This window comes from Chrysemys picta, chromosome 3 (assembly GCF_011386835.1).
Source record: "Chrysemys picta bellii isolate R12L10 chromosome 3, ASM1138683v2, whole genome shotgun sequence".
Lineage (NCBI taxonomy): Eukaryota > Metazoa > Chordata > Testudines > Emydidae > Chrysemys > Chrysemys picta.
The window spans coordinates 8,364,260-8,377,067 of NC_088793.1; the positions used below are offsets into that span (position 1 = coordinate 8,364,260).

At 41.2% G+C, this 12,808-nt stretch overlaps 1 protein-coding gene across 18 annotated transcripts in view; it reads right to left on the reverse strand.

Moving 5' to 3' along the window:
• NCOA1 (nuclear receptor coactivator 1) overlaps positions 1–12,808 on the reverse strand; it is a 338,341-nt gene that overhangs the window by 249,404 nt on the left and 76,129 nt on the right. For all 18 annotated transcript variants that reach the window (XM_042848879.2, XM_042848877.2, XM_042848881.2 and 15 more), the window contains exon 2: positions 6,839–7,008. The gene's annotated coding sequence lies outside the window, so the exon portion shown is untranslated. The remainder of the gene's footprint in view (positions 1–6,838; positions 7,009–12,808) is intronic.

Below are 12,808 nucleotides of genomic sequence, written 5' to 3' on the forward strand. Positions count from 1 at the left end.
GACACCAAAGGACACCATCAATGTGGCTAAATGACATTATCAAGTGGAATTTCTTTTTATTCATAATGCAACTTTTCTAGAGTAAATCATAAATACTTCTGATGAGTTTCTCTAACAGGGACATGAAGAGGAGACACGTTCTTCAGTTTTATTCATGCAAAATAAACCAAGTCTGACTCTCCAAACATGATATACATGTATAATTCAGCGTTAAAACACAAAAACCTAATTTTCAAATCACTCAGTTTCAATAATAGACTCTTTTAAATGTATGAGTGTTAGACAATTCTATACATCTGTGGAAATTCCAAGCAGCAGCAATCTAATGAGGGTCAATAATATAATGGCCTTCCACAGTCAAGTTATGTACATCACTGCTACATTTTCCCCCAAATGATTTTTCTCTTCAGAAAGAATATGTACAAAAGACCTTTTGGGATTAAGTTGACCATCCATGTTATTACATTATTTATACAACAGTTTGGCCTCAAATGCAGACTTGTCAGATACTACCCCGCCATCCACAAAGAGAAGCAGCACTTGTCTTCAACAGTGACTGGGAGATTACACTACCAAACTTTACAATACAATATACAGCAGCTCCAAAAGCAGCCAACAGTACAATGTTACTTTTTTCAATCAACATATGGGCAGGAGGTTGCAACCATTTCTCCCAGATCAGAACTCTGCTAGCATGATCCATGCCTTCGTCGCTGAGATTATATTACTGAAATGCACTTTATGTGGGACTGCATCTCAAGTCAACTGGGAAACTGAAGCCAGCAAAGAATGTGGCAGCTCACTTATCAAGTGGAGTTTCTCACTCTGAGCAGGTGACTGCAGTGCTCTGGGATCACTACTGTTTGCTAGCTTATGAGTGGAGTTTCGGTTTTGACATATAAAGCTCTGAATGGTTTGGAACTGACGTACTGGAGAGGCACCTCTCTCCCCGTCTGATACTCTCAGAGTAAAAGAAATAGAGCTGGGGCTAGGAACTCTTTGCAAAGGGCCTCTAGTTCCAAATCGCCCAAGTTTGTTGACCTTCTGGGCACCCTGTAAAGCACATCCTTTCCCCAAGCTTCAAGAAGGGAATAGTGGGCTGATGGCATTGCTTTGTACACTGAGAATAGGGTATTCATAGATGAAGTGGGTTTGGGTTTTATTCCTGGTTTTGGTAGGGCTGCTACATATATTTGTTTTTATTCGGGTGAATAAATACACAACAAAGGCTTAGAGACCTCAATAGTCACTTTATGTTATGTATAAATCTTAAGGATACTATTAGAAAGCTTTTCTTTAACGTGATCACATTTTTGCTTGTTTTACTTCCAAATACATTTTTCTTTTCATTTAAAAAAAAAAACTTAAAAATAGAAGAGTAGGAGTCGTCTATTTATTGCTCTGTAAAACCCTGATTCCAGATTGATAAGAGATCTGTCCAGAAAATAAGCAGCGTGATACAACAGTGAAGTGAAAACAGTGCACAGAGATGTGGAGCAATAGTAGTATTCAGTACTAAGTGCTATTCTCACCAAATTCTGAGACTTTTTTTTTTAAATGGTAAAAACAAATATTCATAGAAATGTCTTTGAACTTAGTGACTAATCAGAAAGCCACAGCTCTTCTTTGCAAAGGGAGTCTGAAACCTGACAAATGAAGTGAAATAACGATAATTAGTAATACTTTCCTATTCATTCACTCATTTTACTACTAAAGCTCGCCAAGAGCTTTACAATGGTGGTTACATATTATTATCCTCATTTTACAAATGGAGAAACTGAAGCATAGAGAGGAAAAATGATAAGCAGCGGACTGGACTCAATCACCCAAAAATCTCTTTCAATCCTGTGTTCTTATGGATCACCCAATGCCATGCAGCAAGTCTGTGGCAAGAACAGTATGTAGGGTGCCTTAGTCCATTAGCCACCTATTAACCCACAGACATCCTTCCAGTAACAAAATCTGCCTATGAAGGAAACCCAACAACAGCATCATACTTCTACACAGCATCTATATTCTATTCAAGGATAATATTGTGAATTTTAGTCAAGCAAGGGACATTTCAAGCCAACGTAAAAAATTCTAGAAACTCTAGTTTGCATTCCAACCCTACTGCAACCTGGTTCTGGACAACAGACTTTATTTGAAAGCGTCTCAAGAAACTCTTGGTGAATGAATGATCAGCTACGTTGTACAGGGTAGTGTAATACTGGCAGTATAACTGCTCACCTCGTGATAATGCCTGCATGATTATTTTCCCTATTGTGGTGGTGTTTTTTTTTTAATTGTTTGGCCTATTCTTCATGCATTTTCAACATCTGTGATGGTCTGCATGATGGAAAGAACATTTCCTTTCATATTAAACTGTCCAGAGATGGTGATTGTGCAAAGGGTGTATATAAATGCCAGTGCTAAGTTAGAAACAGCTGGAAAAGAAAATGAAACAGGTAGAGTTCTGCTATCTCTGCTAGACCAGGGGGATGAGGTGGACGAGGCTTTCTTCCGGCAACTAGCAGAAGTTACTAGATCGCAGGCCCTGGTTCTCATGAGAGACTTTAATCACCCTGCTATCTGCTGGGAGAGCAATACAGCGGTGTCCAGACAATTCAGGAAGTTTTTGGAAAGTGTAGGGGACAATTTCCTGGTGCAAGTGCTGGAGGAACCAACTAGGGGGAGAGCTCTTCTAGACCTGCTGCTCACAAACCGGGAAGAATTAGTAGGGGAAGCAAAAGTGGATGGGAACCTGGGAGGCAGTGACCATAAGATGGTAGAGTTCAGGATCCTAACACAAGAAAGGAGAGCAGCAGAATACGGACCCCAGACTTCAGAAAAGCAGACTTTGACTCCCTCAGGGAACTGATGGGCAGGATCCCCTGGGAGAATAACATGAAGGGGAAAGGAGTCCAGGAGAGCTGACTGTATTTTAAAGAATCCTTATTGAGGTTGCAGGAAAAAACCATCCCAATGTGTAGAAAGAACAGTAAATATGGCAGGTGACTAGCTTGGCTTAACAGTGAAATCCTTGCTGACCTTAAATGCAAAAAAGAAGCTTACAAGAAGTGGAAGACTGGACAAATGATGAGGGAGGAGTATAAAAATATTGCTCAGACATGCAGGAGTGAAATCAGGAAGGCCAAATCACACTTGGAGTTGCAGCTAGCAAGAGACGTTAAGAGTAACAATAAGGGTTTCTTCAGGTATGTTAGCAACAAGAAGAAAGTCAAGGAAAGTGTGGGCCCCTTACTGAATGAGGGAGGCAACCTAGTAACAGAGGATGTGGAAAAAGCTAATGTACTCAATGATTTTTTTGCCTCTGTCTTCACGAACAAGGTCAGCTCCCAGACTGCTGCACTGGGCAGCACAGTAGGGGGAGAAGGTGACCAGCCCTCTGTGGAGAAAGAAGTGGTTCGGGACTATTTAGAAAAACTGGACATGCACAAGTCCATGGGGCTGGATGCGCTGCATCCAAGGGTGCTAAAGGAGCTGGCGGATGTGATTGCAGAGCCATTGGCCATTATCTTTGAAAACTCATGGCGATCAGGGAAGATCCCGGATGACTGGAAAAAGGCTAATGTAGTGCCCATCTTTAAAAAAGGGAAGGAGGAGGATCCGGGGAACTACAGGCCAGTCAGCCTCACCTCAGTCCCTGGAAAAATCATGGAGCAGGTCCTCAAGGAATCAATTCTGAAGCACTTAGAGGAGAGGAAAGTGATCAGGAACAGTCAGCATGGACTCACCAAGGGCAAGTCATGCCTGACTAATCTAATTGCCTTCTATGAGGAGATAACTGACTCTGTGGATGAGGGGAAAGCAGTGGATGTGTTATTCCTTGACTTTAGCAAAGCTTTCGATACAGTCTCCCACAGTATTCTTGCCAGCAAGTTAAAGAAGTATGGGCTGGATGAATGGACTATAAGGTGGATAGGAAGCTGGCTAGATCGTCGGGCTCAACAGGTACTGATCAACGGCTCCATGTCTAGTTGGCAGCTGGTTTCAAGTGGAGTGCCCCAGGGGTCAGTCCTGGGGCCGGTTTTGTTCAATATCTTCATTAATGATCTGGAGGATGGCGTGGACTGCACTCTCAGCAAGTTTGCAGATGACACTAAACTGGGAGGAGTGGTAGATACGCTGGAGGGTAGGGATAGAATACAGAGGGACCTAGACAAATTAGACGATTGGGCCAAAATAAACCTGATGAGGTTCAACAAGGACAAGTGCAGAGTCCTGCACTTAGGACGGAAGAATCCCATGCACTGTTACAGACTAGGGACCGAATGGCTAGGCAGCAGTTCTGCAGAAAAGGACCTAGGGGTTACAGTGGACGAGAAGCTGGATATGAGTCAACAGTGTGCCCTTGTTGCCAAGAAGGCTAATGGCATTTTGGGCTGTATAAGTAGGGGCATTGCCAACAGATCAAGGGACATGATCATTCCCTTCTATTCGACATTGGTGAGGCCTCATCTGGAGTACTGTGTCCAGTTTTGGGCCCCACACTACAAGAAGGATGTGGAAAAATTGGAAAGAGTCCAGCGGAGGGCAACAAAAATGATTAGGGGACTGGAGCACATGATTTATGAGGAGAGGTTGAGGGAACTGGGATTAGTTAGTCTGCAGAAGAGAAGAATGAGGGGGGATTTGATAGCTGCTTTCAACTACCTGAAAGGGGGTTCCAAAGGAGATGAATCTAGACCAGGGGTAAGCAACCTATGGCACGTGTGCCGAAGGCGGCACGCAAGCTGATTTTCAGTGGCACTCACGCAGCCCGGGTCCTGGCCACCGGTCAGGGGGGCTCTGCATTTTAATTTAATTTTAAATGAAGCTTCTTAAACATTTTAAAAACCTTATTTACTTTACATACAACAATACTTTAGTTATATATCATAGACTTAGAGGAAGAGACCTTCTAAAAACATTAAAATGTATTACTGGCACACGAAACCTTAAATTAGAGTGAATAAATGAAGACTCGGCACACCACTTCTGAAAGGTTGCCGACCCCTGATCTAGACTGTTCTCAGTGGTACCTGATGACAGAACAAGGAGTAATGGTCTCAAGTTGCAGTTGGGGAGGTTTAGGTTGGATATTAGGAAAAACTTTTTCACTAGGAGGGTGGTGAAGCACTGGAATGGGTTCCCTAGGGAGGTGGTGGAATCTCCATCCTTAGAGGTTTTTAAGGCCTGGCTTGACAAAGCCCTGGCTGGGATGATTTAGTTGGGGATTGGTCCTGGGGATTGAGCAGGGGGTTGGACTAGATGACCTCCTGAGGTCCCTTCCAACCCTGATATTCTATGATTCTATGATCTGGACAGTGTGATGATATTTGATGGTGGCTGCGATGAAAATATTCACATGAGATGAAGAAAAATGACCACCACTTTTGGAAGGATGAACAACATCTGTCCAAACCAAGGTCTCAACACGAAACTAAAGGTCAGATTATACCATGCGATTGTACGGAGTACACTACTGTAGAGGGCAGAGACTTGGTTGAAGACAGGAGCTAACAAAAAAACCCTGGAAGTTGGCGGAGGAAGATACTACACATTTCATGGAAAGACAAAACAACAAATGAGAGAGTAAGGGAGCTGACAGAGCAGGTTGTATTAGAAAATATCAAAGAAAAAAGCTCAGACAGTTGAGACACATACACCATATAGAAGATGGGAGATGAACTAAGCAAGCATTGAATTGGGTATCCGGGTAGGAAGAAATTGATGTAGGCCAAACAAGAACTGGCAGACGACAGTGACAAAGGTTACTGAAGGTGTGGACATTGCTGAGGACGAAATACCACAATTACCGAGCCACTAGTCAATGGAGGAATCGGACCGCCCAATATGTCAATGGCACAGGAGGAACTAAAATCTAAAGTTAGGATGATGGTGTTTATAGCTCCTGGTATTTTCACCATTATGCTCATTTAAGTTTTTCAGTTCTGTGTAGCTCCCACTCTATTAAAGCAATTTTTCTTCAAATTAAAATATAGCTGGTTGCTAGCAAACTATAGAAATGTCCAAGCGTTACGTATATCAGCTAGGAAGGGCTACAAGGATACTGACTGGACTGTTCTTCCACCAGAGACTGGATTTAGTCCCTGACATTAAACACACAATCTTGAGACTTGGGAAACACACTATGGGCTCAAGTCTTCTATAGAGAAGCTCTGAAAGCTGCAGGTCAAACCACAAGAGTAATGTTAACTAATTAAAGCCACCATACCGGTCTTGAGTATGTAGCCTATGCGCAAGAACATAAGAATGGCCATACTGGGTCAGAACAAAGGTTCATCTAGCCCAGTATCCTGTCTTCCAACAGTGGCCAATGCCAGATGCCCCAGAGGGAATGAACAGAACTGGTAATGATCAAGTGATCCATCCCTTGTCATCCATTCCCAGCTTCTTGCAAACAGAGGCTAGGGACACCATCCCTGCCCATCCTGGCTAATAGCCATTGATGGGCCTATCCTCCATGAACTTATCTAGTTCTTTTTTGAACCGTGTTGTAGTTTTCACCTACACAATGCTCCACTCTTCAATTGCAGCAACTAGCCATTAAAGCACACCAAGTCAATAGGGTCTAGTTTTGCAGTAATTTTTTTCTTTATGGACTTCTAAGGCAGATTTTTTAACTGCCGATGCCCTACAGACTGGCTGCCCGTCTGACCCATGGAAAGCAAACTCTTAGGATGCAGAGGAGAGAGAGAATGCTTTGAGCAGTTCCAATGATTGGTTCCACATTTAGAGATGCCTCAGCAAAAGGCATCTCTGACAGGTTTAAACAATTTTCACCTGAGGTGGAGAAAGAACAAGAAAAAAAGAAAAAAACCTGAAAACTTACCTCTACCTTTCCAGAGGTGGAAGATGACTCATGGGAAAAAATGGACTCTTCAGTGAATTAAACAGTAAAACAAAAGAATACTAGAACTTCAGCAAACACAAGCATCGATTGTCCATGGGCAGTCTTCAGATGAACTCTCCCGGCAGGGGACCAGCATCAATTATTGAATTCTGGTGAGAAAAAGGGCAGACAGACGTTTTGGTTACATTACTGTCTTCCAATAAGCCAAATGACACAGGATTCAACTTTCAGCATCTTAAGTGAAAAACAGCAGTTAGTTAATTTCAACATTAACTTGTGGCAATATCACATTAAAAGCATTTTGGTCTTATTAATGCTACATACACCAAGGCAGTTTGTTCTTTGATTGTATTACAAAAAGGATTAATAGGGTAGCAGTTTTTCCAGCCTTTAGTGACTTGGAAAAATCAACGTTTAAAGACCTTATTCCTCAGCAAATCCATTCTAAAGAATGGAAGTTTCACAGTCCAGAAACTCTAGAGCTTTTAACAAACATTAGGTTCAATGCAACAGAGGGTCCTGTGGCACCTTTGAGACTAACAGAAGTACTTCTGTTAGTCTCAAAGGTGCCACAGGACCCTCTGTTGCTTTTTACAGATTCAGACTAACACGGCTACCCCTCTGATATTAGGTTCAATGTCACTAGCAGATATGCTCATCTTCTGCCTCTTTCCCTCTCTTATACAATTCCTAACACAGAATACCCACAGGAAAAAGCAGCACAGATCCAGAAACAAACTGATTACAATTTGCAATAGCCAGACATCATCCATGAAGACACAAACGAGCACCAAAAAATTAAGTTGACGTTCATCAGTGCTAGACTGGTGGTCAACAGTCCTCAAATCGTCAGTGAATTCATTATGGATGAGGCCCCAGATGCAATATGATCACCATCTGAGCACTGCCTCACAGGGTATGGTTAGTAATTTGCTTCTGTTATAGTTCAGGAAGGATCATCCAGTGGCTAGGGCACCAACCCAGGACTCAGGAAACCTGAGTTCAAATCCCTGCTCCTCCACAGACTACAGCAAGTAATTTAGCTTCTCTGTGCCTCAGTCCCCCCCATCTGTAAAATGGAAATAAATACAGGCGAGTCTCATCTTACACGGGGGTTCTGTTTCGCAGTTAGAGCGTAAAGCGAAAACCGCGTATAGTCAAAATTACATTGAGTTGAATGGCGGGCGAAATCGCTCGCACTACAGGTACAGTATTAAAATTGTTATTTTTCCCTTTTTTTTGTTTTTGCCGACCGCGTAAAGCTGAAATAGCGCAAGTTAAATGCGCGTAAGATGCAACAGACCTGTAGTACTTCCTTACCTCACAGAGGTGTTGAGAATAAATACATTAAAGATTGCAAGGGGCTCATAATACAGCAAATGGGGCCACATAAGTGCCTAAGAAACTGCAAATTACTATCCATCTGGAACAAGAGGAAACCAAGCAGTAGTTACGGCTCCCTAAAGCCGCAATTCCTTCCTTTAGCTGTTCCTGCGGCAGGACAGCAGTGCACCCTCCCCTTTCTATGGGCTGTGTACAGAGCCTACTACAATGAGGCCTTGATCTCTAACTGGAGTTCCCTAGGTACTACTGTAATAGCAGTAAAACACTAAAATCAGGCACAGAGATGCTCCACCTCGCTCCTACCAGACTACAAACAGAATATCGCACCTACCAGTAATGTGTACACTTGGAACTTTAAAAGGGCCAGTTACCCAAATCTTAAAGCAACTGGTCAACATAACTGACAGAAAGTGTTAACAAAAATTGGGAATCACACATGGCCATCTTACTAGATGCCTGAAAAAACGCAATTGCACAAACTTGGAAAAAAATTACGCTATTCAAAAAACTATCTTGGTTAAAAGGAGATGTGAAAGCAGCAATAAAATATGAAAAAATATATATGTATATAAAGACCACAAAAAGGGGAAGTTAATAGCAATAAATTAAAGTTAAAAGTTAAAAAATGCAGGCAACTGATAAGTACAAAGAATCAATGAAATATTAATGGCCAATAGGGTTAAAGCCAATAAGACATTTTTAATCATATTAGGACTAATAAGACATTTGACTTAGTACCACATGACATTTTGTTTTAAAAACTTGCTTTAAATGGAACTTACAGGGCACATATTACATGAATTAAAAACTTAGCAGCTAAACTTTGAGATCTATCAGTGAATATGGAGATATTAATAAGTGGGGCAGTTACTAGTGGAGTCCCCTAGGGATCGGTTCTTGGTAGAACACTATTCAATACCTTTATCAGTGATCTAGATGATGATATAAAATCTTTGCTGATAAAATTTGCAGAGGACACAAAGATTGGTGGGATAGCAAATAACGAGGACAAGATACTGTTACAACGCAATCTGAGTCACCAGGTTAAGTGCCTCAATCCCACAAAATGTGTTTCAATACAGCAAAATACAAGGTAATACATCTGAGAACAAAGAATGCAGCCAAAACTACAGGATAGGAGACAGTCTTGGAAAGCAGTGACTCAGAGAAGGACTTGGGGTCATCATAGGTAACTTCCTCAACATGAGCGCTCAGTGCAAGGCTGTGGCAAAAAAAAGGCTACTACAGTCACTAAATGTATAAAAAAAGGGAATATCTAGTACAAGTAGGGAAGTGATCTTGCTTTGATACACTGCATTGGTAAGACCACTATTAGATTAGACACCAGTACTGGACACACACTTCAATACCGGATAAAGTCATCTTTGAGTCACAAAAACAATCCAGGGGGCTGGAAAACAAGCCTTACAATGTGAGATTTAAGGAGCTCAATATATTCAGCTTATCAAAGGGAAGGCTGAGAGGTGACGTGGTCACTGTGTATAGTTAATTACACATGGGAAATCTATCTGATGGCGGGGCCATTTCAATCTTGCAGACAAAGGCAAAACAAGATCCAAGGGTTGGAAACTGAAGTTAAACAAATTCAACCTTGAAATAAGGGAAGATAATTAAACTTGGAACAGCTTAGCAGGGGAGGTGGTAGACTCACCATCGCTTGTAGTCTTTAAAATAAAATGAGATATCTTTCTGAAAGATATGCTTTATTCCGGTTTCTGGGAAAACAAACAATCTACAGCCTGTGCACACAGGAGGGCCGACTAGATGATCATAATGGTACCTTCTGGCCTTTGAGTCTATGAATCTACTGAGCACACCAAAGAACAAGAGTGGGAAGAAGGCAGATAGGTTAGCATTCAATAGTCTCGTCTAACCACAAATACAATTAAATTCCTCCCAACCCCTGGGAACTAAAAATCTTTTGAATTCCTTCGTCTAACAGACGAACAGGGACAAAGGAAATCTAGGACTGCCAACCCAGTAATAAACCCGAAAAGACCAAGGAGTTCATAAAGAAGCTGACTGAGACTCTGTCATCAATAGTGAAGTTCCTTGGACTTGTCATCCTAGGTGATTTCAATATTCATGCAGACAGGATCTTGGACAGAACCCCCCCAAAATTTGTCTCTTCTCTTTCCATCCTAAAACACACACTAGTAATTTCTAGTCTAATTCACAGGGCTGGCTGTATCTTGGATCAGATGTAGACAGAAATCATCATAAGCCAAACGCTGCTCTGGGTTAGACTACCACCTAATATAAGCAGCATGAAAAAACCAAGGAGTCCTTGTGGCACCTTAGAGACTAACAAATTTATTTGGGCATACGCTTTCATGGGCTAGAACCCACTTCATCAGATGTATGAAGTAAAAGCTACAGGAGCAGGTATAACTACATGAAAGGATGTATTTTCCTATAGAAAGGCTGAGTATCATTGACTGGTAACCATTAAAACACGTTGATTTGCAACTAAGTACAGCCTTTACATTTGGTACTTTTTGGCTAACCAAAAGGATACACTATATCTATACACATTTAAACTATTATATAGCTAAATATACATACATTCATATTCTTCATTTTTATATATTTTTATGTTATTTACTTACTAGATTAATTTTTTACTTGTGATTAAAACTGCTTTAAATGTACTGGACACCTAACAAAAGAGCAGGTTTATTAATACGTTTTGCATTTTAGAAAAACTGGTTTTTTTTTTAAACGAAAGTAACATTATCTGTAGTTATTGAATTGAACTGATTGTTTCTGGTCACCATGACCTTCAAGATTTTAGAACTAATAGAGCTCCTTTTTCTCGCCTCAATTTTATTCATAGACTGAAGGAGGAAAATAAGCTTTCCTGCTTTTTCAACTTCTCATCAGTTTCTCAACTTTGAATGAACTAATCATTGAAGTTAAATAGATGAATAAACTGAAACGAAGAAAATATTCTCTTTGCACCTGCAGAAGAGGCTACTGCTATCAAAAGCTGGTTTCGTACTTCAACAAATTCTGGTTCCAGGTGCTTAGCCAGTGACTTTCACCAGTTCAGTGCTTTCTTAAAAATGTTTGTCAGCAAACATGTACTGGTTGATTTTTTTTAATTTAATTTAAATGATTTAATAGATTATAATAAGTTTAGGCCTTAATATAGGTTGCCATAATTTTAAATAGGTTTATTTTTAAAAAGAAAATGCATTTAATTGAAACAAATTAACTTTTTTTTTAAATCATCTATTTTTATCCATCCTGATATTCGGTGGCAACAGCCCAGCAAGGGACCAAGGAGCAATCAAATTGTGCATCATTATGACCACATATTAACCACTGTAATCAAAATAACAGCTCCCAAACAACATTCTGCCTTCACATCATTCACACAGGCCTCTATGTGACTAGCATAATATGAAAAGAAACTAGAGCACTGAATTCTAGATAAGGTAGAAATATCGAAACAAAAATTTTCAATATGTAAAAAATACACTAAGGCAAAATAACAGGCTAAAATCTTTTTTCTCCTCTTCTGTAGAAGCCACCCAAAAAAGCTATTCTGGTTAATGAAGCCCAACCAACTGTAGCCTGCAGAAGAATCCAGTACCACTTTCTGCTACCTTCTTCCTTACTGAGAACATCCCCTATATAGCCAATAGTTTCTTGGGGTACACAAAATCAAACATTACATACAACTTCAATATCTGGCCACCTCCCTTCCCCAAGTTTGATCCTTCTACGCATCAGGAAGCCCTGGACAAAGTGAATGAAACAGAAGCTTCCACTTGCGAGTCAGACCTTTGCCTTTCCTGGCTGGGGAAAGTTTCAAGAATAACTAGGGTATCTGACAGATTGCCAATGCCTTGTTCAACGAAGGACCTGTCTCTCCCAGTTTACAGCAAGACCAATCTTGAAACATTTGTTGATTCTACAGAACAAGACTTCCACCACCTGGAGTTAAATCTCCTATTCCTCAGCAAGCTGACTGAAGTTAATGAACAGCAGTTCCTGAGCACATCATCTATAGCCTGTAACCTAGATACAGGATCAATATCACCTCTGTACCATTCGCTCCACAAGCTCCTTACTGAACTTCTTCAAGATTCTAATCCTTTCTTTGAAATCCTGCAAAAAACTGGTACCAAGGTACCTAAAAGTTCACATCCTCCAAGTCTCAATTGCTCAACAGTTCTGCTCCTCGTAAATAAAGGAACTATTTACCACAAATGTGAAGCTCACAGGCAGGGCCGGCTCCAGGCACCAGCTTCTCAAGCAGGTACTTGGGGTGGCCGCTCCGGAGAGGGGCGGCACGTCCAGGTATTCGGCGGCAATTCGGCGGACGGTCCCTCACTCCGCCTGGGAGTGAAGGACCTCCCGCCGAATTGCCGCCGCAGATCGTGATTGTGGCTTTTTGTTTGTTGGTTTGTTTTTTGTTTTGTTTTGGCTGCTTGGGGTGGCCAAAACCCTGGAGCCGGCCCTGCTCACAGGAGTTTTCTTGGCAGCTGTGTTGTAGAATTCATTCCCAGGGGACTAAGATTAACCAACAGGCTCATCAATTTTCAGATCCAAATGCAATTAAAAAAAAAAAAAAAA